Source organism: Phocoena sinus, chromosome 12 (genome assembly GCF_008692025.1).
Source record: "Phocoena sinus isolate mPhoSin1 chromosome 12, mPhoSin1.pri, whole genome shotgun sequence".
Classification (NCBI taxonomy): Eukaryota; Metazoa; Chordata; class Mammalia; order Artiodactyla; family Phocoenidae; genus Phocoena; species Phocoena sinus.
In genome coordinates this window covers 75,868,876-75,894,145 of record NC_045774.1, presented here as the reverse complement: position 1 = coordinate 75,894,145, position 25,270 = coordinate 75,868,876, and the positions used below count along the sequence as shown (strand labels likewise).

Below are 25,270 nucleotides of genomic sequence, written 5' to 3'. Positions count from 1 at the left end.
TTAAAGGTAATTTTTATTTTTTCTCTACTGTTCTGTATTTTCTACATTTTCTCCAATAAGGATATTACCTTGTATAATAAAAAACTATCATTAATTATGATTTCTATACTTTCACACTGTTTTTTATCATTCAAGCCTAAGAAGTATTCACATATGTTTTCATATTAAAAAGCTACACTTTTGTCACCTAAGATCTCAAATAATTAACATTTCTCTAAGCGTTCCAAAATCTGAATGAAATGCAACAATTTATATGGTCAAGTCTCCAGTTTTCTGATAATGAACGACAACATGAACAAGGCCGTGCAAACAGTCCAAAAACTCTTTTGGGTTTGGAAGCGTGATGCAATTTTCATGCAGAAAGTATATCTTTCCAGTGATGGACGTCAAAATGAGCCTGCCTTCCTGGTGTACCCTCCCGCTAGCAGGAGGCTCTCAAGCTTCCAGGTGACAGGTGAATGCTGGCAGTAACTTGCAAGGTAGATAACCTTCTTAGCCTAAATCATAATTTATGGTATAAATTGCAAGGAATAAAAAAGAAGATCTCTCTAGAGAAAATGGTCTAGACCCACATGGCATGAAGACAAATACGTAATATCTCCGTACCCATAGCACACCCAGCAGCAAATGGTATTCAGCAGTTACATGAATCGTGTAAATAGGCTGAACAATGTTATTTTTAACGACAAAATGGTACATATTTTGGCACCTGTTTGGAACTCAGAGTTGAACCTCCTATGGAGCAATAAAAGATTTCATAGTGAATACTGAGCCTTTGTTTTTACACTGACTATAAGCTCACAATTTGTAATGAATCTTTAGTGTTAATCCCTTAAACTGTATACTTGGAGATGCTCTGGGTTCATTTTGAATTTTTAAAAATAAGCATGGGCTAATTTTCTCTCACTCTTTATTTATAAACAGCTTATCTGAGACTTTGTAAGCCCATCAGTTTTGGGCCATTGACTTTTGTTTCTCTGCTCCCTTTCGTTCCTGTACGTGCTCTCTGTTTTTGTTCTCTCTGACGGTCTCCTTGTGTTGTATTTATTTTTCTCTCCAGGGCTGGTTTCGTTCGAAGGACACACCAGAGAAAATTCTGACCCAACAGACCTCTTCTATTCTGAGGGGTTGCGGAAGGTAAGTGAAAGCTACTCAGACAGCTTTCGAGGACGGATATTATGTGAGGCTTTGAGATGCTACTTGGCAGGACACAGCACCAACATGAAATGAAATCATTAAGCCAGAGAACACAGAAGTGGTCCCACAGCTCCAGGCTGTGACCAGAGACCCGAAAGATCCCTGACACTGCTCTTCCTTCCACAATCCCAGGCTTTATCTGAGATCCAGGATCAAGGGTGAAAGAGTAGTTTGTGCTGGACGGGATTAGTTCTTTCCTCTCATATTCATTTTCCGACGCTTTTGGAAAAGGTAACCCTCTCACAGAGACCTCCCCTTGACTGCGTAGCCACAGAAATAAGTCTCCCAACTGGGAGTATCTGTGCTGACCCTGGGGTATCTGTTGGTTGGGTGATAAACGTCAGTATCTGTCCTGACTTCTGTGGTGCTACGTGGAGGGGAGAAGACTACAGACTCATTAACAGGCCCAGTTCCTCCCTATGATACCCGCCAGGGTTCTTGGCCTTCCCCAATGAATAGAAATTTATTACCGGCCAGACAAGAAATTCAGGCAAGGCTTTACTGGGGCCCCTGCTGTAGCAGGGGGGAACGAGAACAAGTAACAGGTTCCCTTGCTCGCTCCCCAAGTGGCATCGGGGGGCGAGCTTGTTCCTTACATGGGGTGAGGGTAGGGGTATGTCCAGGGGTCGGACCAGAGGGGTGGCTTAGTGGTTTGCCCACCCGTTTGGTGGTGCTGAGTGCAGTACCCTGTTTTTGCTCCCAGCTCTTCAGAAGTGACAGTTGGGTTTTTTTGGTCTTTTTGTACCTTGTCCATAATTTGCCCCAGCTGTGCAGGCACGCAGTTATTTTTAGTCCCTTATAGCTTCTTTGTATTTTGTTGCTCAAGGAGACGTGTGTCCAGGTGCAAGCATTGCAGCAAAGGGTCCCAGGTCCCAGGTCCCAGCCTGTCTCACCTATACCCAGCCTATGGCAACCGAACAGTCTGGAACGAAGGTAAGTGATTTCCCTGGGGAAACTGAGAGTAATTGTACTTAAGATCTCAACTAGGCAGAAGACAAATGCTCAGTAAGGTAGCATATGTGCTGAATGTTCAGCTTTGTTTGGAAAAACTTTTGTAAACCTTTATAAACGTCTACATGGACCTAAGATTCTTGTAAGCTAGAGGTTGACCTCTAAAGTTTTTTCCTCTCTTCTCATTTTATTTTTAAGTTTCCTGGTGTTTCACTAGTACTCTGACATTTAATTATGAGTTGTTAGAATTACCCTAGAAAGAAAAGATCTCTGTTCAGACTTCAAGTACGAGTATGATAATGCCACTTGCTTCATTAAGTCTTGGGCATTTTAACCTCACAGCATAACCGGCAGAGAACCAACAGATTCACTACAGTGACGTGCAGTCTCTGTTGAGATGATAAACAGCACCCCTTCGTATTTGAAGAGTCGTTGATCATGCCAGGCCTAGGAAGAGTGAAAAGGGGAAAAGTTTTGGTTACTTTTGAAGGAACGAAGTAATGGTTTAAAAGACTGCTCAAGGAAAGACATATATTTTAAAATGTGGAGTCCCTGGAGAGTTTTGCTGAATGCCACGAGCTTGGGAACTGGCAAACCATTTTTACTTCTGTGTAAGACATGCTCTGGGAACAAACTAGATAGTTTGCCGGGGAGCTGCAAGACAGTTTGATTAACTTTCTTTTCTAGGACAAAAGGCTACCATTTAACACGTAATCCTCAGGAAGCTGTGCGGAATTGAGTGATTCAGGCAATGATATTTATTCCATTTGAATTCCATTTGAGTTTATTGATTCCTTCATCTGGGAAATAGACAATCAAAAAGAAGCATAGAACAGCTGCAGAGGCAGTAATCCAGGTGTTCCAGATTTTTGCTATAAATCAGGGGAAGGGATATGTCTAAGTTGCTCCCATTTGTAAATGCTTCTAGGCTGTTCTTTATGTGAAACATGACTTACCTTCTAACTCCTCTTTCTGTCTTTTGTTAAGCTAAGACAGAAGCCTGGTGGCTAGCGATAAAGAAAATTGTATTAAACAATTAGAAAAAATTCTTTCCCAGGAGACGAGCTACATAAAAATATGTTGGGTTTTGTAATCAGCGTGAGCCGTGTTCTTAATATCTGAGGGATGGGCTTTTGGACAATGCAGACCTGGAATGCCAGCATTTGCTGGGAACCCGTAACTGTAGGGAAGACAGATATGATGAATGAGTCCACAGCACCCCAGGTCTGTGGAACAAGAAGTTCACTTGCATTTCTGTTTATAAAACAGATGCCTTCAACCTTGATATATTTTTTCCAAACTGATTCCATTCATTAATCAAACTAAACCATTATACTAAACCCCAAGGCTAATATGCTATAATAATTTCCCATATACGGTGAGAACGCGCTGATTTGTGGTTGGGATGAGAAAAGAAGGATTATCTTCTGTTTCCTTTATTTCTCCAAAGCTTTGTGTTTAAAACACATAAAATTCATAATTTAAAACCCTCAGTTTCTTGAGTTCGTAACACCTGATTGCTGTTCGAATAGTTACTGATACGTAAAGGGCCACTGCTATGGTCTGAATGTGTGTGTCCCCCCCAAATTCATACATAGAAATCCTAACCCCTAAGGTGATGGTATTAGGGGGTGTAGGCTTTGGGAGGTGATTAGGTCATGAGAGTTCTGTCGTCAAGAGTGGGATTATTGCCCTTGTAAACGGGGTTCCCTTCCACCATGGGAGGAAACAAGGAGAGTCTGTATCCCAGAAGAAGTCCCTCCCTCAACCATGATGGCACCCTAATCTAGGAGTTCCGGCCCCCAGAACTGTGAGAAATACATTTCTGTTGTTTATAAGCTACCCAGTCTATGGTGTTTTGTTATAGCAGCCTGAACAGACTAAGACAGCTACACTCCAAAGAAACTGTAGAGAAAATTAGTGTTTCCATTTCTAAGCACATGAAGAGAGATGAGGGGCTAGGAGTCCACTGAGAACAGAACAACCTAACATATGCACGTGGGAAACTTCCCTCTAGCTGAAGCCAAAAGGTGTACCGCTATCACCCAATTAACCTAAAATTCTAGAAATTGTAAGTGGAATTGAGAAAAGGAGGAGGTTATGCTCCAGGTCTAAGCTGCTCTATAAGCTTCCCTGGTGCCTGAGCTGTGTAATTGTCAGGGTTCAATCAGAGAAGCAGATGACTACTCGGCATGTACATACATGTATGTTTTCAATATAAATAATATATATAGCTAAAAGTTAAAACTCAAAATCTTCTAGAAGAAAACATAGAAGATCTTTGTGACCTTAGAGATGGCACATTTCATAGACAGACAAAAAATGATCATTATAAAACATAGTCCATCAAAATACAAAATTTCCGGGGCTTCCCTGGTGGCGCAGTGGTTGAGAGTCCACCTGCTGGTGCAGGGGACATGGGTTCGTGCCCCAGTCCGGGAAGATCCCACATGCCATGGAGCGGCTGGGCCCGTGAGCCATGGCCGCTGAGCCTGTGCGTCCGGAGCCTGTGCTCCGCAATGGGAGAGGCCACAACAGTGAGAGGCCCGCGTACCGCAAAAAAAAAACCCCAAAAAACCCCACAAAACTTCCATGCATCAAAAGCTATCATTAAGATGATAAAAAGGCAAGCCACAGCTGGGAGAAAATATTTGCAATACAAATATTTCATAGAAGAGTCATACCCAATGTATATAAGAATTCCTATAGTGAGTAATAGAAAACGAGCTGACTTTTTAAAAAAACTGCAAAAACTGAAACACACTTCACAATATAATTATATTATAAATGTAAATGATTATGTTTATATAATTATAAAAGTGGCCAATGCACACATGAAAAGATGCTAAACGTCAGTGAAATACAAATCAAAAGCATAATTTACACTAACTGGAATAGTTAAAATTGAAAAAACTGACAATACTAAGTATTGGGGAGGGTTACAAATGTAACTCTCAAACATTGCGGCTGGCAATGTATGAAGATAAGTACTTTGGGAAACAATTCAGTAGTTTAAACATATACTTTCCATATAACTAAGCAATTCAACTTCCAGGGAAATGAAATTATATTCATTAAAAAAAAAACCTGTACAAGAATTTTCATGGCAACTGTTCCATACCTGTCAAAACCAGAAGAGAAAAACAATTAAGGAAATAAATTGCTAAATTATATGGCGGCATATCCATTCAATGAAATCCTACTCAACAAAGAAAAGGAACAGACCACTGTGTATCATTGTATATGGTGCTATATAACAAATCACCTCAAAATACAGTGACTTAAAACAACAACAGTTTATTATTTATCACATTTCCGTGGGTTGAGGGAGTGGCACTTCTGCTGGCCTTGCCTAGGCTGACTCCTGCATCTGTATTCAGCTGTTGCCTGGCCAGGGCTGGAGAGTCAAGAGAGCCTCACACACGTCCTGGGGCCTTGATGCTGGTGGTGGTCTGGGCACCTGCCTCCATGTGGCCCCCTTATCCAGGTGGTCTTCCCATCCTCTAGGGCTTCTGTCTCTCTACATGCAGTCTGTGTCTTTAGCAGGACAGCCTGGACTTCTTTATTTGACTGTTGGTTTCCAAGACATAAAGTAGAAGCTCTAAGCTCTCTTAAGGCTTAGATTCAGAAGTCAAAGAATATCACTTCCGTCACATTCTGTTGGTCAATCAAGTCACAAAAGCAGCCCAGGGTCATGCGGTAGGATATAAATCCTGTCATTTGACGGGAGAGGTAGCAATTTTACATTATAAAGGGACAAGGTACAGGAAAGTGGGAATCATTAGGAGGCTGTTTTCACCACTATCCCATTCCATACATACAACAACATCGAGTATTCTCAAAAATAATATTTTGACTGAAAGGAGGCATTCGCAAAAGGTAAACAGTATATTACTCTGTTTATATTAAACCCTAGAACAGTAAAACTAAGCTATGAGTCAAAAATCAGAACACGGTTGCCCCTGGTTATGGGGCCAGGGGTGGGGAGGTTGTCTGAAAATTGGGACAAGGAAGCTTTCTGTAGTGATGGAACTGTGCTATGAATTGTAGCTTACCTCCACTGATATTAGTGTCTCTTGTCCAATCAGCAAAGCATATAAATCTTTCTTCATTGTTCATATAATTCATTCTTTTCCATTAATTGGATTAGCAAACAATCAAATACGCTATTTATTACCTCTATTAGAAGGTGAGGAAACAAGACAGAGAGGATAAATGATTTGCTTATGTCACACAGTTTTAGTAGAGGCTCTAGGACAACTTCTGTGAAGAATTCAAAGAGATGCAAATGTCTCCTTGTCCAGGCAGGGAGGATACATAGGAGGAGCCATGCTTGGAACGGGACCAGTCGTTTACTCCCTAGGGACTGGGGAGACTGTCTTGAATTGGAGAGCTCAAGGCCATCTAAGGATCACTATTCAGACCTGGGGGATTGAGGCCCTCTGGTAATCCTAGCCCAGACTTTCTGATTTTTTCAAGAGAATATAGAAATATAAAAATTTGAGTGTGTGTGTGTCATCTCCTAATTGTAAGATATTGAATCGATTTTAAAAAAGAAAAACAAGTGGGCCAAACAAAAGGACTGTGGTTCTAGCCCTCCTCCAAGGCCAGGAGTACTTACCCACACTTAGTTCTTTGCAAAAGTGCAAAGTTTGGTTTTCTACACATCTTTTTCCTTTTTCTACTCAAAGTTTTGTAGCTTGTTACTTTCACTGCCTAGCATTGTGCTTTTCCCAGAGCAGATGCTTAAATAAATGAAGTCAGGTTTGTAAGATTCCCTGAGTCAGAAGCAGAGCTTGAGCTGTCTAATCGGGATGCTTTGGGGGGCCGACATGAGAAAAGGTAACATACAGCAACATCTGACCGTTCGCTGCAGGTGATAATTTAGGTGGTGCTATCTGTCTTTAAAAATATATTAATTTTCCCTCTGGTTACTTTTTTAGTCAAGTGTCAGATTGACCTAGGAGCAAAGAAATATAGCGAAGGACATAAAATGCTGATGACAATCTGTAATTAACAGTCATAAACATTTCAGGCCCCCAAGGCACCCGTCCTACTTTAGCCTCCGCCATACAAAATAGGGAATTGCTTTCTAAAAGGACACAGCCAGCTCATTCAGTAGGATCCCCAGCAACCTTTGCCCCAGTTACCTTGCAGCCCAGAAATCAACATTGTTAGCAGCAAACCTCAGAAGTAAAACTTCAGTACTCATGCTATAGGCAGGTGTAAATTACTGAAAGCACAGTGAATTCCGTAATTTGATGGTTTCCAGCCATTTCATTTTATTTATTTTTCTATAAAATTTTGGTTTATGTTTCATACTCCAGTGACTAAAGGCTCATGTCAAATGGTTGAGATTATTGGTTCCAGAAATTCCAATAAGCCGGCTTTACTAACATCTGCGTGCTCTGATTTTTGAGCTCATTGGATCTGTGCATATCACCGGGGTTCATAAATATCATATCTAAAGCCAGCCTTTCAGACGTGGAAGACAGAGGGAGACTCACCTCCTGTCTACCTCCTCTCCTGCCCCCAGTGGCCTCAGTCTCTGCTTCTGTCATTTGCATATCGGTCTGTTCTATTTCTTCAGCCCAAGTGTGTGATTACACACTTCTGGAGCCTTTCCAGCCAACTCAGGAGTTTCTGGGCTTTGGTGTCTATCCCCTAAGGCAGCAAACTCAATCTACTTAGAGAGCTGTTAATTAAGTGACTTACGTCTGGTCAGGTGTTTATGAGCAAAGAAAACAGGAATGGAAATGACACAAAAAGACTGAGTAAGCTATATGTAAATTAAACAAACAAAAAAACCCAACCCAACCAAAAGAACCTCTTTAAAAGGATTTTTCCTCTAGTCTTCCGTTTCGGTTTTCTCCTTAACTCAATTTGACAGAATACACTTGTTCTTTAGTGAGATCATTCTCATTCCAAATATGCTTGTAAACTTGGGCAAAATGCAGAGAAGAGCTGAGAGGAATAGAAATACTGTGTATTCCCTTTACAAAACCGTTGAAGGAAACGCTGTTTACTTCGAAATAGTGTTCCAGAAAGTACGTCTGCCATCTGTAGTCCAGATGATGATGGTTGTGGTGATGAATTAAACATTGAGAAATAAAAGCTAACTGTTGTTTCTGTTTTCGAGGATAAGGCAACTGAAATATTGTTTCATTACTCTTAATGCGCAAAATAGCTAGAACTTGTTTATGCGTTATATAGTCATAACTTAGAAGACATTTAAAGAAAGACACAGGACTGTGGATTTTTGAGAGTGTGGCTTGGCACAGTTTCTGCATAGGCTGTGGTGCAGGCATAGTGTGCTAAGACGTGGAGACTGCCAGGAATTGGAAAGCGTTCCTATCATCACCATATCTTACTCTTCAGTGAGGGATTCTGCTCTAAGATAGATCGATCGTTTCATGTACTGTCACTCCCAGGCATGATTCTACACCTATCAATCAGTTCATCATAAATGTCCCCATCCTTGAAGCTATGATAAGGCATTTAGAAAGCTGTTCATGATTCTTGGCTAAGTGAGGTGCATAGAAAACTAAATGGGTATGATTTCTGAGCGCTGCCCATCAAGAATAGGCAGTCCAAAAGGGACTTGTAAAAGAACAGGGCAATGCGAATAGCCAATACATTCATAAAATATTCACAAAATCAAGGCCCGTACATGTTTTTTGATGTTATTCTTTTTAAACAAAAGAGCAAATTTGATTTGGTTGGTGGGCGCTGAAGCAGAGGAATCAGAGGATGGTGGTGGAATCATCACCTTTCACCCAAAAGTCAAGAGACAATTCCGGTATGAATTGGGATTTCAAAGGTTTTTTTGCACGATCAAGAAGGCTGAGAAGGAGACATATAGGCCAGAAAATGAGTGACTGAAATCAAGCTGGACTTGGGAGGTGGCGAGGCATGGAAATGGCCAAAGGAGCAAACTACAAGAATATTAAATTGGGGCTTCCCTGGTGGCGCAGTGGTTGAGAGTCCGCCTGCCAATGCAGGGGACACAGGTTCGTGCCCCGGTCCGGGAAGATCCCACATGCCTCAGAGTGCCTGGGCCTGTGAGCCATGGCCGCTGAGCCTGTGCGTCCGGAGCCTGTGCTCCACAACGGGAGAGGCCACAACAGTGAGAGGCCTGCGTACCGCAAAAAAAAAAAAAAAAAAAAAAAAAAGAATATTCAATTGAAGCAGGCTATTCACCTGCAACTCAAGATACAATACTTAGTAAACATTTCTAGGTTCTGAGGAGTTAAGGAATGTCCCAGTCTTCTTTCTGGTCTATCCACTCTTTCTTACAAACCTCTGTACTTCTCTGCCACTAACCAAAACAGCTAGTCATTCCAGTCAAACAACAGATGTTCCCGGTTGAAGATACTAGCAAATAAGTGGTCAAAGTGATCCTGTGTGGGTTCAAGGCTGGATGGGGAAGCTTTGGGTACCAAAGGCAGGTTGAGAAAAGCGTCCTATCCAATGGTGTCTGAAGTCAGCTCCTATAATATCATGGGAAAAAATTATTAAATGATCAGGGATTTTGCAAGCCAGTTGTTACACTCATTACTAAAAATTATATTAAAATACAATTAAATAGATTATATTAGAAACAGAGGTAATTTTTTAAAAAGCCACTACATTTTACTGTTATCTATGCTCTTGAGGTCATTTTCTTACACTGTAGCTGTATAACGGAAGTACCACAGAATGATGTGCTCCTGGGTCTCTCTCCCCAAGGCTGCCCTCAGCGCTAACACGCTGGCAGCTCGAAATCAGCTACATCGATAAACATTTACCGGCACGTCACTGGTCTTTGCTACAATGCACCATCCCCAAGAGTGAGCCTGCTTTTTACATCAGAGCTGGTTTTAGAGGCAAAATAAAATCCCATTAGAAAGTAGAGTCACAGATGTAGAAAACAAACAAAACTGATGCTTACCAGGGAGGAAAAGGCAGTAGGGGTGGGGGGAGGGATAAATTGGGAGACTGGGATTGACATATACATACTATTATATAAAAAATAGATAACTAATAAGGACCTGCTGTAGAGCACAGGGAACTCCACTCAATACTCCGTAATGACCTATATGGGGAAAAAGAAATCTAAAAAATGAGGGGATATATGTATATGTGTAACTGACTCACTTTGCTGTACAGCAGAAACTAACACAACGTGGTAAATGAGCTATACTCCAACACAAATTTTTTAAAAAAAGAAGAAAATAGACGCAAGAAATCCGTTAAGTGTAAAAAAGAAGTACCCGAGCCAACATTTCTCTGATCTTGTTGTCCATCATTTTTGACCATTGAACCGTTCATTTAGAGCTATTTATTGAGCACTTTCTACCACCATGCTAAGCTCTCTGAATACAATGAAATAGAAGATGAAGTTCCTGCCCTCAGGGGGCCCATGACCGAATGCATCACCAGAGGAGCACATGGAGAGTGATACTAGAGGCTGGTATGGGAGGGAAGTAGGGGGAGCACGAGAGCACAGAGGAGGGAAACAGAGTATCAAGGCAGGTGTGGGATGAACCCCATACACAAAACAGTACTTGGTGCCCACTCAAGCAGGTGATTGGGGAATCTTATAGGAAGGGAGCGTTAATGTGCATGTGGTCTGTTAGCTTTGACCACGTCTTGGAGAAGCATGAGTTGTACTCTGCAAGCAAGACCTCACACCCTCTGCAGCAGATCTTGTTGGGGAGGGAGCAGGTAGCACCTACCAGTGGCCTGACAGTGGGAACTGGGTGGCCTTCCAGTCTGAGGAATGGCCTTGCTGGTAAGAAGAGCATCCCGGTCCTGGAAGTTTGCCCATTCCAGGTGACAGGTAGCCTTGCAGCCCTTCCTGCCGGCAGCTCGATGCTAGGCTACCTGAGGATATCTATTTCTTCCCATTCACCCAGAAGGAGGGTGTCTGGAGGGGAAGAACGGTGTTTTTAGAAGGAGGCCTCATCTGAGTCTTGAAGGGAATAAGGATGGAAGGAAGGACAAGCCACACCCAGGTGACAACTACCCTGACATCATGGTTAATTCCCCTCTGAAAGGGAGCTAATTCTGGGATGTTTAGAAATTAACTTGGACATGCTACTATACATAAAATAGGTAACTAATAAAGAGCTACTGTAGAGCACAGGGAACTCTACTCAATACTCTGTAATGACCTATGTGGGAAAAGAAGCTTAAAAAGAGTGGATATATGTATAACTGATTCGCTTTGCTGTACAGCAGAAACTAACACAACATTGTAAATCAACTATACTATACTCCAATAAAAATTTAAAGAGAAAAAAAGAAATAAACTTGGAAGGTAAGAAGAAAAAGGAAATAAGAAAGTATAGGAAAGGGATAAATAGCATTGCAGCTCAATTGCTGATAAGATGTTCAGTTGGCCCCTGAGATGGACCTGGAGCTCTGAAATGATGATTAAATTCTCATCCAATTCCCGGGCAAATACTTCTAATATCAGGCAACTGAGAAGTAAATTGAAATGACATTATTAGAAATAAGTATCTATGTGTAATAATTTGCAGTCTCTTTGCCTGAAAGAAGAAATTTCATCATCTGTATTCATTGCTTTTGAAACTGCTAAACTGAAGCTGATATTTCTTCATGTTAAATTGAAGGCTGTAGTTATCAAAACGCTGACAAGTGGAGTTACTGGCTCTTTTCAGGGTCCGTGCAAAGAGTCTCCCATTAATAACGTTCACTGTGTACATTGATAGCAGAGAATTATTTAGAGCTATCAAATGTGTTATTACAACTTATCCTGTATGCCCTAAAGAAGACGTTTTTGACTTGTGGGGGAAAAGAAGGATATTTGCAGGGAGTTGACAAATGACAAAATATCATTGCCTATAATAGGGGAAAAGATGTAGCAATGCTATTTGTCATAACTCAGTTATAATCTTCCACTCCCTCTTTTTTGTTTTGTTTTTCAACAAGGTTTACCGTGGTCATCTCACAAAAGAATAAATAAATTAAAAAAAATAAAATAAGAGGTGAAACCAGAAAAGGAGAACTCAGAAGAAGAAATTTGTTTAAAATGCTGATTTATCACGTGGGCTTAAAAATCCCTACCGAGAAAAAAAAAATTGACCATTTCCTTTATTTTCTACTAAAATTATCGCGAACTGCCAGTTTAAGGATACAACAGTGTATTATGTGCCGTTAAGGAAAAAAGAAAGAAGATTTTTTTTAAAGTTCTGATTTTAAATATAAAGGCAGAGACTTCCCAGGCAGTCCAATGGTTAAGACCTCACCTTCCAATGCAGGGGCTGAGGGTTTGATCCCTAGTCGAGGAGCTAGGATCCCACATGACTCGTGGCTAAAAAACCAAAATGTAAAACAGAAGCAATGTTGTAACAAATTCAACAAAGACTTTAAAAAAGTGATCCACATTAAAAAAAAAATCTTAAAAAAAATAAATATAAAGGCACTGGTGCAGAGGTGAACATGGGGTTATTCCTACAGGGTATGGAAGCCTTGTCTGCCCAATAAGCACCTCACACTTCCTTTTCGGGATGTGATTGTCTGCAAAAATAGTTCTCAAGCCTATTGTATATTTCAGACCATGAAGTATTTTGACAGATTCACTATGGACCATTTTGGACACATCCCTTCCTACATGATGCTACACAGATATAACTATATTCCATCCCCCCACAATACAGAAACACACATGCACAGCCCAAGAACGAATGGAGAAATGACGATGCCTTTCAGTGCCCCTCGTCCACATGGTTGACGTGCATGGTATTATTCCTACATCCCAAGTACCATGCTGGGCACTAGGAGAGACACAGGAATAATATACCTAATTCCTGTCCTCAGGAAGGTATCTTCCTGAGAGACATAAAAAATAGCAAGTCACAATATAATGCAGTAATTTTGATATGGAGGACGGTGCTGTGGAATTACCAGAATGAGGACGTTCATCCTGCCCAGAGTCAGGGAAGACTTCACAGAGAAATTGACACTTAAAGGAACGGATTTTTCCAGGCAAGAAATATGAATGCCTGGAATTAATAAATTTCAATTAATTCTAAAAAATAAACACTATAGAAGCACACTCAAAAGTTTTCCTGAATACCAGTACACAGACCACACAGAAGACCTTTTCAGAACCCTGAGCCATCCTTCTGAAGTCTTGGGTGGTTTGTTACCACAGCAAAGCCCGTTTTATTCTATCTAGTACAGTTGGGTGATGGTCTTGTTGGAGCCATAGATCAGATCATGGTACATGAAGATGAGGATGGAGTTTCCTCAAAAGGAGAAGCAGCTCCCAGAATCAGTCATCTTGGGAAATAAACAGGCCTGGGATAAGAAGGATTTTGTAAGCAACTTAGGAGAGAAATTTTTCTTTCTATCTGGGGCTAAGGGTCTAAGGCAGGGAAATTTCTGGAGCCTTTCTGATATTGGGATGAGTGTATTGGTGGAGCATAACAGGCATAGAACCAATAAAAGAGAGAGCAGTGCCCCATCTGGGGGACACCAGTAACAAACACCAGCCTCTGCTGAAGGCCGGAGAACAGGGAGTGGGGACAAGGTATCCCAGAGCAGCCTGTCCTTGATTTGGTATCATTCTTTCCCATCTGAAGCATAAGTAAAACTAAAGATGCTAGGCACCAGAGGAAGCCTCTGTCGCTGGCCTACCTTCCTGATCTCAGCGAGTTGCAAGCCGCAATTTCATGCTGCAAATGTTCCACGAGGGTTACTCAGTAGGAAACATGTCATTCTGTCTGCCTGGTTGTCATCAGGTCCTGTTCTGTAACAGCTAGGCTGCAACATTAGCTGCAGTAACAAACAGACCAAGAATCTCAGTGGCATAAAACAGGAAATGTTTACTTCTTATCTACATGCTTAATGCATGCATGTGCATTGGGTGGCCTCTGCTTAAAGCCGTCCTCTTTCCAGGCCCTTAAAGCTCTCCGCCACCAGCCGCGGTGTATGTGACTTCCGCTGGTCCAGAGGATTCGACACACGGGGAAAGGCAGCAGAACAAGTGTGTGTGTGCAGCCTGACGGTTGCCATGGACCCCGCACATCCCCCAGGAAATCTCTTGAGTTCCTCGCTAAAGGGTCTATGGTTTTACCTGAGCAAACGGTAATCAAATTTGAAATGTGCTGAATGGGGCTGTTAGCTTTCCTAACAGAGGAAATTCTGTAAGGACGGCTTGGTGGCAGGTAGAGAAGACAAAGGAGGAGAGGATGAGTGAAGTTTAAGAAGCAAATAGAAATATAAGAGAAATGAAGGCAAGAAGGAGAATCAAGGCAGTGGGTACCACCCATCCTTGCTCCAGGTGGCTTTGGTACAACTTTCTCCTCCTCCGATACTCCCGGATGTTCCTTTCTGTAGGTCCTGACTTCTTAATCAAACAAAGACCCCTAGACAAGAGGAGGCAGAAGGGAAGCGGAAGAGGGTGTGGGGATATCAAAGACGCCTGAGTCTGGGCTCTCGAAGGGTAACTCAAGAAATACAAGGAACGATAAGGGGCCAAGGAAAACGGAAACGGCCTGGGAGAGTCTAAAATTCGGAATCTGCTTAAGACAGGGAGACAATGCAGCGGACGAAACTGCTAGTCTGTTATTTCAGCCTTGAAATATCAGATTCTTCCCCTGCCGCTCTCTGCCTGGGGATGATGGCAAAGCTCACTCTTGAGATCGTATCTGGGAAGAAGATGACTGCTTGGGAATTGGTCATCCCAGAATAAATACAAGGGACCCTTGGCGTGGTGCTTTCGGGGTTGGCCTGCCCTGAACCAGGCGGGCTGGTCATGCCCCCAAGCGCAGCCTCTCTCTGCCCATCGTCACGTGCCCAGTCTTATCACCTCGACACGGCCCAGGGCTTTAGAGAACATGCTGGGCCTGCTGGGGAGAGGTGGGATGACTGTATTCCAGAGAAAACCTTGCCCTGACCCATGAGAAAGCTTAAGTTTGTGTAAAAAATAAAGCGTTTACAGCCTCACAAACCTGGTGCTAAAAATACCATGTTAATGTAACCAGAGCTGCTTTCTGTAGCACTTTGCTAGCAGAGACTATCAGACTATCACGCATCTCTATGAGATGTCAGACTGTCTTTTCATGTAAAAACCATGAGACTGTTTAATTGAAATCCACTCCGTGAGGAGTTCTGAATGGATGTGTATTTGCCTGGAAAAGTTAACAAGCCACTCCCCAAGGTGCTGTTAGACCTCAAAAATGGTAGCTGGGTTTTGCTCACATCAAAGCCTCTATTTATCACCTTTCCATGACTTAATTGTGGAATTGTGTTTTAAAAATTTACATGAACTAGAAATAGTTTCCTATTTCTATTTCCACTCACTGTTCTAAGCAAGAAATCTTAGAGCACAACCAGTGGCTTAAATTCTCCCTCATCGTTTATCTTCCCTTTTTCTGAAATTAATACTTCCCTTTTCTTTCTCCATCCACAAATACAGTATTTCCTTACAAGCTGTCATATCTTACACAAGGCTGCCATAAACCTAATCAATGCTGTTGTGTGAAAAAAAGGGATGAGGGCTCATTCTTAGTTACAAGAACAGATGGATTGTTGCCAGAGGAGGGGCAGGGGATGGGTGAAATGGATGAAGGGGGTTTAAGGTACAAACTTCCAGTTATAAAATAAATAAGTCCCGGGGATGCAATGTACAGCATGGTGACTATAATACTAATGCTGTATTGCATATTTGAAAGTTGCTAAGAGAGTAGATCTTAAAAGTTCTCATCACAAGAAAAAAAATTTATAGCTATGACAGTTATCAACTAGACTTACGGTGGTGATCATTTCACAATATATGTAAATATCAAATCCTTACACTGTATACCTGAAACTAACGTAATGATATATTTCAATTATACCTCAATTTTTTTTTTTAAAAGAAGGATTCAGCCCAGTGGGTGCCCAGCTTGACAAGCCCCAGTGTCTGAGAGAAACAAAGGGCATCCCTTCCTTTGGGAAGGTTTCTACTCCAGGCTGCATGGCTTGGTGAGCAGAGTATTGGCTTGATTTCAAGCCCCACATGTCCTTTGGGTAGACACCTGTGTGAAATACACAAACTGCACAACTGTACATGCCAATTCTTACATGTTCTTACAGGATGTGTCTCCTTGGCTACATCTGATTGGTCCAGGGATGGCTTCTTATATAAGCCAGGCCAATCAGAGCTCTTCTGTGGAATTTTTTCCAACTAGACCCAAGAGAGTCGGACCTTCTCTGTTGGTGAAAGTCAAAAGATGAATTTCATGAGCTATTGGAGACTGAGATTCCTGCCATTTGAAAAAAGCCATCGGTAGTGAACAAGAATGAAGCCAATGCACAAGGAAACAAAGGCAAGGGACGGCAAACACTCACCTGGTTCCAGCGGTGCCTGAGACCAGTAGCATCCCTGTCCTTCTCGTGGTGGGTGGTTTGGTTGTTCAGCCGTCGCTTGGATTCCATGAGTCAAAGACATCCTTTTTTGCTTCAGCTTCTTTGACTTGGGTTTGCGACATGGCAACTTGAGAGTCATGAAAAAATGCAGCAGGGCTGCAAAGAGCAGCCGTATATCATGGCAGCCACTGCATCCAGACGTGCCTCCAGCCTGCCCAGGTCACCTGTGGCCAGCTCCTGCAGCCTACGCACAGAGAGGTCTGTGCTTTTTACATGATTAGGAGGCAACAACTCCCTATTTCTAGCTGTTGGAGCTTCTCCAAGCCTCTAGACCTCAGTTTCCACATCTGCAAAATGGGAATGTTAATAATTCCTATTTTATAGATTTTTTTGAGAGGATTAAATGAAGTAATGCGTGTAAATATTTAGGACAGGGCCTGGCATCAATAAATGTTAGATCTGATTATATTATCTTATTATTTCCAGTGTCATATGGTGCATGACATAGGATAGGCACTAGTAACACTAGCCACACTAGCTGCAGTGGCTACAACAATCTCATTTCAGCCTTAACCCCGTGGCTAACATTCTGTGACCTTAAGAAAGTTATATGTTTATTTTTTTTTTTGAATCTCAGTTTTCTCATCTATAAATGGGAAAATAATAATATTTTGGCAGATTAATTGAAAGATAACATGAAATGATGTGTATAAACAAATTTCATGAACTCAAACTCTATCCAATTATAAAAGATGAAAGATTAGAAAGGTGAATCTGTTGCTTCTTTACAGTGATACTAATATATCAGTATTTAATCGCTAAAAAAGAAGTGAGAACTTGTAAACTGATATCTTCTATTGAATGCAATAGGTACCATATGTCCTAAAAATAGAGATTTTTTTCTCCATTGGAATCAATAAAACTGTTTTTACTTTGGGGAAAAATATGTCCTTTAAACATTCTTGTTTTTCTTCAATTAGCCCTCATGCAACAAATTCTGCCTTCCCCTCAGGAAGGACTGTCTGAGAATTTTGATAGTACCCCAAGCTCAGTCTGGGAAAACAACAATTTTAAAATTTCAAATCAAATCTTGGCATGATGTTTAAAACATTAGCCTGCCTACAACAAAAGAAGCCTTAGATCGAACCATCTGTTTTCTAAGCATGCTAGCCTTTGATAAGTGGAGATTTTGAAAATAAAACTGAATATAATCATCTCTGGACCATTTTGGTGAGAGAGTAGCCCCACCAGAAGAAAAAAAAATCTATTGCTTTTTCTAGCAAGTTTTCAGATCTGAATGAAGAAGACGGTTAGCAGGGGTAAATTCAAGTTAAAGAATTAAAGCATGAGACCATATAAGAACAGGCAAGTTGAACACAATGCTACAACATCTCGTTTCTGTTTTAATTTAGAACATCACCGTCTGTTCTCTGTCACAACCTCCTCCCCTCTTAACCTGAACATTAGCAAGAAAGAAACTGGAAATTGTGGGGATTGGAAAGAGCCCAGGTGTCTGACTCAGGTATTTTCAAGCCTGGCATAGACCTGCTCAGGGCAGCCCCTTGGTGTTGTGGTTGCGAGGTTGAGGTAGACACCCTCCAGCTGCACCGCCTTCCAGCAGCACTGTCCCTTGCTTCCTTGCTAGCAAAATCTCAGTTTTGCTCAGGTCTCAATATGACTAATCCTAGGCTGTAACTCAAGATTGGTGTCTGTCAACTCTTTGCTACTAGAGGGGGTGGAATGACGCAGTCCTGGCCAATGTGATGTCAGGGGATATGCTGGGGGCTCTGGGAAAGAGTTTCCTCTCAGACAGAGGGCGAAAGGCCCATGAGTCCAGCCCTCTGTCCTCCCCTTCCCCTTCCTTCTTTGAACACTTTCGTGTAGATATGATGCCTGGAGCTACAAGCAGACCATTGGGGAGCCGCGATGGGAAGACAAGACAATCAGAGAGACTGAGGCAGTGGCCAAGCCATGTTGAGCTGCTGACACACTCTTGAAACTCCCACCTCTAGACTTTTTGTTACATGAGTAATTAAATGACTTTACTGGTTAAAATACTGCTAGGTGTTTCGTTACGTGCAAGGAAAATCACACAAACAGGGAATAGGGTTTTCCCCAAAGAATTTTACCAGCAATGTTACCTCTTCTTTGTCCCCTTAATGTTGCTATACATTTAGAACCACAGAGCATCAGAGCTGAAAGTCACTCTATGTCTCCAATTAACATGGTCAAGAAATTCAGACGTGGTTCCTCTTTTTTTTTTTAATATTTATTTATTTTTGGTTGCGTTGTGTCTCCATTGCTGCACGCGGGCTTTCTCTAGTTGCGGGGAGCGGGGGCTACTCTTCGTTGCGGTGCACGGGATTCTCATTGCGGTGGCTTCTCTTGTTGCAGAGCACGGGCTGTAGGTGCGCAGGCTTCAGTAGTTGTGGCATGCGGGCTCAGTAGTTGTGGCTCGTGGACTCTAGAGCACAGGCTCAGTAGTTGTGGTGCACGGGCTTAGTTGCTCCGAGGCATGCAGGATCTTCCCGGACCAGGGATCAAACCCGTGTGCCCTGCATTGGTAGGCGGATTCTTAAACACTGCACCACCAGGGAAGTCCCCCAGACGTGAGCCCCCCTTGACTGAAGTGAAGAATCTTGTTAGCGTAAATGCCTACGGAAAAGGAGAAAGACAAATTAGACATTTGACCTTTGGTGTGAATGACTCTATCAAAATCATTCCCAAGAAGCAGGTTTGCCTGTGGACAAACACATTAAGCGTCAGGAAAATTGAGGAGGTTATCTCTTAGAAGGAGAAAGGTACAGAAAGGGGAATCAGAGGTTCCATGATCAGTATCTTCAATTTTTTATTATTTTTAAATTTGATATTGGAGTATAGTTGATTAGCAATGTTGTATTAGTTTCAGGTGTACAGCAAAGTGATTCAGTTATACATTTCCATGTACCTATTCTTTTTCAAATTCTTTTCCCATAATATCTTCAATTTTTTTAAGGCCAGACCTGAAGTCAAGTTTTCCACGAATGTCATGTGAGATGAAGAATGCATTCTTGCAAATTGCTTTCCAAAAATGCACAGTAAGCAGCTCTTCCATAGGGCGTGAGACCTCTGGCCTCACCATCCCTGGGCTGCTGGGCCTTGCTCTTGGCAACAGAGGCTCTGGCGCTGGCAATGGGGAGGTCACTAGGTTCATAGAACCTCATGAAAGAGATTTAAAAAAAAACCACAGAGCTAAAATAAATACTATTATAGGGGTATCAGAGACCAGTTTCAAAAGCTGCAAATATTTTCTGGACTCCTGCCATCCGATTCTCCCATAGCCATGTAGATGCAACCCAACTATTCAGTTCGTTTGAATTGTTAGTTTACAAGATTTTTCTTGAAATGTTGACAATCCCTTCTACTTTTTCCCCTCAAACTTTTATGAAACTCAAGAGTATTTTGATCAGAGAGAATATGGTCTTCTAACTTAATTATAAAAGTAATACACGGGTACATCCCTGTCTGTCCTCTGCATTGCCTAGCCCTAGCTCTATTTAGCAAAGTGTGTGGAACATAGTAGATGCTCAATAAATATTTGTGGGCTAAATGCGTGAAGAAATGCAGGAAACTTAGAAAAACAGAATTTTAGAGAAACTCCCTCTTTACATAGGGATTTGTAGACAGTCAATTCTTGTTCCATAAATGTATTTTCTATTTATATTTTAAGTTGTCTGTTTCTTTTCCTATACAGGAGGAAGCCTATGGGACTTGTTATTTCCTGAAAATGGGAATACAGTTTTTGACTGTATTATCCTCCACTATAATAAGGGACAGACGGATGGCAAGCTGCTTCCACAAGTTTACACATTGCTGGAAACAAATCTAAGTTTTCTAACTGCCACTACAAATTCCTCCACTCTGCTATGTAGGTCAGTCTAAGACATTTGGTAGAGATTTTTTTGTTGTTTGTTTATTTTTGGCTGTGTTGGGTCTTCATTGCTGCGCACGGGCTTTCCCTAGTTGTGTTGAGCGGGGGCTACTCTGTTGTGGTGCGCGGGCTTCTCATTGCAGTCGCCTGTCCTGTGCGGAGACGGGCTCTAAGCGCATGGGCTTCAGTAGTTGTGGCATGCGGGCTCAGTAGTTGTGGCTCATGGGTTCTAGAGGGCAGGCTCAATCGTTGTGGCGCACAGGCTTAGTTGCTACATGGCACGTGGGATCTTCCCGGACCAGGGCTCGAACCCATGTCCCCTGCATTGGCAGGCGGATTCTTAACTACTGTGCCACCAGGGAAGCCCAAACATTTGGTAGAGTTTTATAGTTCAACTAGAACAATTTTAAAAACTAAAGGAAACAAAGTAAGTAAATAATAAACGTTCTCCTTCAATTTCTATTACACGGGGCAAATGTAAGTCATGACATATTTTCTTTGCCCACTTGCAGAGTGATTTATGCCCTGATGTTACCAAGCTTGTTTCTGGGGCTGTTGGAGTTGGACGTGTAGCTCTGGAAGTAAATGAAGAGTCTGTCATTGAAACTCCCTGGAAATGTCCTCATTAGCAACATAATTTGGCAAATACGATACTGATGCCGCTGTACCAATCCCAGGTCGGTGTATACACCATTCCAGTAAATCACCTCCTGCAGACCCTCTGCATGGTCAGGGCTGGGATTGTTACTCAGAAACATTAGGGGAAAAGAACTTAGATAGAGTTTAGTTTTAAATTGCGTCTGGCAGACTATTATAAAATGTTATTACAACAGTCCACAGGGAGCCACAAAGGGATGCAACAGGACCTGAGTTCAAATTACAGTCAGTTTCTGAACATGGATGTTCCCATTATTTGTACACTGGATTATCCTTACCTTTGGCAGAATTGTCCTTGGGAAGAAACAGAGAAATAAGGACAGTTTGAAGTTCCAATTTTCCCGTCTGATACTGGGTCACCATAAATGATACGATAAAAAATAAAGAAGGGTGAGGTGATGGGAGTGACATTTTATTTTTATTTTTTTTTTATTTTATTTTATTTTTTTGCGGTATGTGGGCCTCTCACTGTTGTGGCCTCTCCCGATGTGGAGCGCAGGCTCGGCGGCTTTGGCTCACAGGCCCAGCCGCTCCGCGGCATGTGGGATCCTCCCGGACCGGGGCACGAACCCGTGTCCCCTGCATCGGCAGGCGGACTCTCAACCACTGCGCCACCAGGGAAGCCCGGGAGTGACATTTTAAATAGAGTTCTCTAGAGGAGAGGTGTCTCTGAGCAGGGAAGTGGGTGAATTGAGGATCCAGCTTTGGGCTGCCTAGAAGAAAAAGCTCCAGGCTGTGGGAACAGCAGGTGCAAAGGACCTGGGGCAGGCTTGTACAAGAGCAGACACAGGCAGGGGAGTTGTGAGGACCAGCCAGTGTGGCAAGCAGAGTGAGCAAGGGATTGAGTATGTGAATCATGTCAGAAAGACACCTAGAGACACAGTTGTGCAGGGCGTGGAGGCCCCAGGAAGGACTTTGGGTTGGTCGGTGCATTTAGAGCGTATTGGCAAAAGAGTGACACAATCCCAATTGCCTTTTAAAACTCTGGCTATAGTTTAAAGACTAAACTATGTGTGTGTGTTTTGCGGGGGGGGGGGGACGCTAAAAATAGAAATGGGAAAACCACATAGGGGGTTATTATAGAAAACCTCCCCAGAGATGACTGGGTTTGGACCAGAGACAGGATTTCTGGCTGGGTTGGATACGGGGTGGGAACAAGAGAAAAATGAAGGATAAGTCTGGTTAAGATCCTCATCAACTGAGTAGGACTACAGTTGTCCCTCTTATTTGGGGGGACCTGTTCCAGCACCCCCGAATGGCCCTGCAAATACCTGAATTCGAGGATGCACGAATCCTTTATATAAAATGGCATAATATTTGCATATAATCTACATACATCCTCCTGTATTCTTTAAATCATCTCTAGGTTACTTAAAATACCTAATATAATGTAAATACTATGCAGATAGTTGCCAGAGTGTGGCAGAGTCAAGGTTTGCTTTTTGGAACTTTCCGGAATTTTGTTTTCTGAATATTTTCGATCCACGGTTGGTTGAATCCACAGAGGCAAACTCACAAGTATAGAGGGCTGACTGTATTTATTAAGACGGGAAAGGTTGTGAGAGAAGCAGGTTTAGGTGGACATGAGCAGGTCGTCCAGAGGCCAGTTTTAGACAGGTGAAGTGTGAAATCTTTGGAGAACCCCTCTTGGTGAAGGTGATTGCTGTAGATAGGCACTTTGGACCCTGCTCTTATAAAAAAAAGTGACATCAAGAGGGAAAAGGCCTAGTAAGATGTTCTCATGTGGCTTTCTGAGGCCTCACAGTGTGGGACGCTTGGAGGCCCAGCTGCTATCATAGGCATGGCCAGCTGTTAGTACCGCTGGTTCATTGAGGTGCTGACGCCAGGGGAAGACACGTGTGCTCAGCCTCCTGGAATAGTACAACACCCAGGAGATGGTGCTGGAGGCCAACACAGTGACTGTCAGGCGTTCTAGCAGCCCAAGGATGCCGAGACCAACTCTGTGGCCTAGGAGACTGGAAAGGAAACCAGCCCAGAGAATCCCACACATTGGAATCTATCTTATTCCTACTTAATAATGTGCACTTACCTCGTCCTGCTGTTCATGTCCTACTGCAGCCCCCGAAAATATTCCCACGGTTAGAAGACCTGACTGGAAAGACGAACTTGGATATCTCGTGGTGAACCAGCGACATCAACAAATATAGACAGACATGCCCCCTAGCAATAGGTGTTTGCGGATCTGCTCAAGTTAAACAAGCAGCAGATAAAGTTTTAGCAGAAGCAGAGGAGCTATGAATTGAAGATGAAGAGTGGGTAACCTTGATAGAGATCGGCCCACATAAAAAAGAATGAAATAGCAGCAGCACGGGTGGACCTAGAGATTATCATACTAAGTGAAGTAAGTCAGACAGAGAAAGACAAATATCATATGATATCACTTATGAATCTAAAAAAAAAAGGATGCAAATGAACTTGTTTACGAAATAGAAATAGACGCACAGACATAGAAAACAAACTTATGGTTACCAATGGGGAGGGATAAATTAGGAGTTTGAAATTAACATATACACACTACTGTATATAAAATAGATAAACAACAAGGACCTATTGTACAGCACAGGGAAATATACTCAATATTTTGTAATAACCTATAAGGGAAAAGAATCTGAAAAAGAATAGATAGATAGATAGATAGATGACAGTCATTTTGCTGTACACCTGAAACTAACACAACATTGTAAATCAACTATACTTCAATTATAAAAAAAGAAAAAACCTCCTAATCCAAGCATTCATTTTTTCTCATCCTTAAAAAAAAAAGATAGATCGGCCCAAAGTATGGACTGTACAAACAGAACAGATGAGGTCTTTGCAGCTAAGTCTGTGGAAAATATTGCTGCAAAGTCAAAATTAGGGCTAAGAAAAGATCTCTAATCAAGACTGATCTAGATGATGATGTAACTGCCCTAAATCAGAGGTGTTTGGGGGATGCTGAGGTGGAATGTACCTGAACAGTGGACTGGCCCAAATACAGCACCTGTGGATCCCGTGTTACCAAGTACCCTTTCCCAGCTGCCCGAAACACACAGGACCAGGAAAGAGTCCAAGGAAAAGAAGAAACACAACGCTTCAAAACTGACGCTACACCACCTCCCGCAGGAGGCCACTGAAACCAGTAACAGAAGAGGATGCCTCTGCCCATGAGACTCAGGGTCCTGAACGTGGTCAGCTCCGAGACCAATTTCTCAAGCCAGGCTTCCCTCAAACCAGAAGAAAGGATGTCGAGCATCCACCACCCTAAGTCAGGCAGCGATACCACATTGATAACCATGCTTAATGCAAAAGACTTTCTACAGGATCTGAAATGTGTCCCACCAGATGAAAAGCAAAAGCAAGGCTGCCAATGAGAAAATGAAACTATAATTCAGAGAAGGAAAGAGAGGGTGTGGCCAGAGGGCAGGACAATTATTGTCCCAGTTCCTTATGGAGTAGTAACCAGACCCTAAGGTGCATTTCTTTTTTAATTAAAAAAATTTGTTTTTAAAAAATTTCTTGGCTGTGCTGCACATCTTGCGGATCTTAGTTCCCTGACCAGGGATTGAACTCAGGCCCTGGCAGTGAAAGCGTGGAGTCCTAACCACTGGACCGCCAGGGAAGTCCCTAAGTACATTTCTTAAGAGTAGGAGACCAGGTTGTACCAGTTTGGGTTCAGGGTCCCTCCTGGCAGTTAAAAGATTGGCTGTGGCTTTTGCCTGATGGTTCACTAGTTGATACATTTGCTAAAGCTAAAGATTGTCTCAAGGATGACGAAGTGTGTCTGGACCCAAATGTTCAGCAACGTGATATAACGGTATTAGAACGCTCAGCTATCACAAACATCCTGTGGATAGATCACTCTTCTCACAGCTCTGAGAAACCTTTACAGCTACACAGTAAGGCACACATCCCACCTGAGATTCTGAATTAGCTGGTTTTATCTTTGTCTGGAAATTGGGATTAAGAAACATGGATATATTTTATACAGGGGATATATGTATACGTGTGGCTGATTCACTTTGCTGTATTGCAGAAACTAACACAACACTGTAAAGCAACCATACTCCAATAAAAATAATAAAATAAACGTTTAAAAATTTAAAAATTTTTAAAATTAAACACACGTATATACCTTGACCTAAAGGCTAAGAGTCAAGTTTTATAAATTGACTAAAAACTTAAAAAAGATGAAGG

General features: G+C 42.2%; 1 pseudogene; it reads left to right on the top strand.

Moving 5' to 3' along the window:
* The first annotated feature begins 291 nt into the window (after positions 1-291).
* Positions 292-25,002, top strand: LOC116763327 (annotated as a pseudogene).
* Positions 25,003-25,270: the final 268 nt, after the last annotated feature.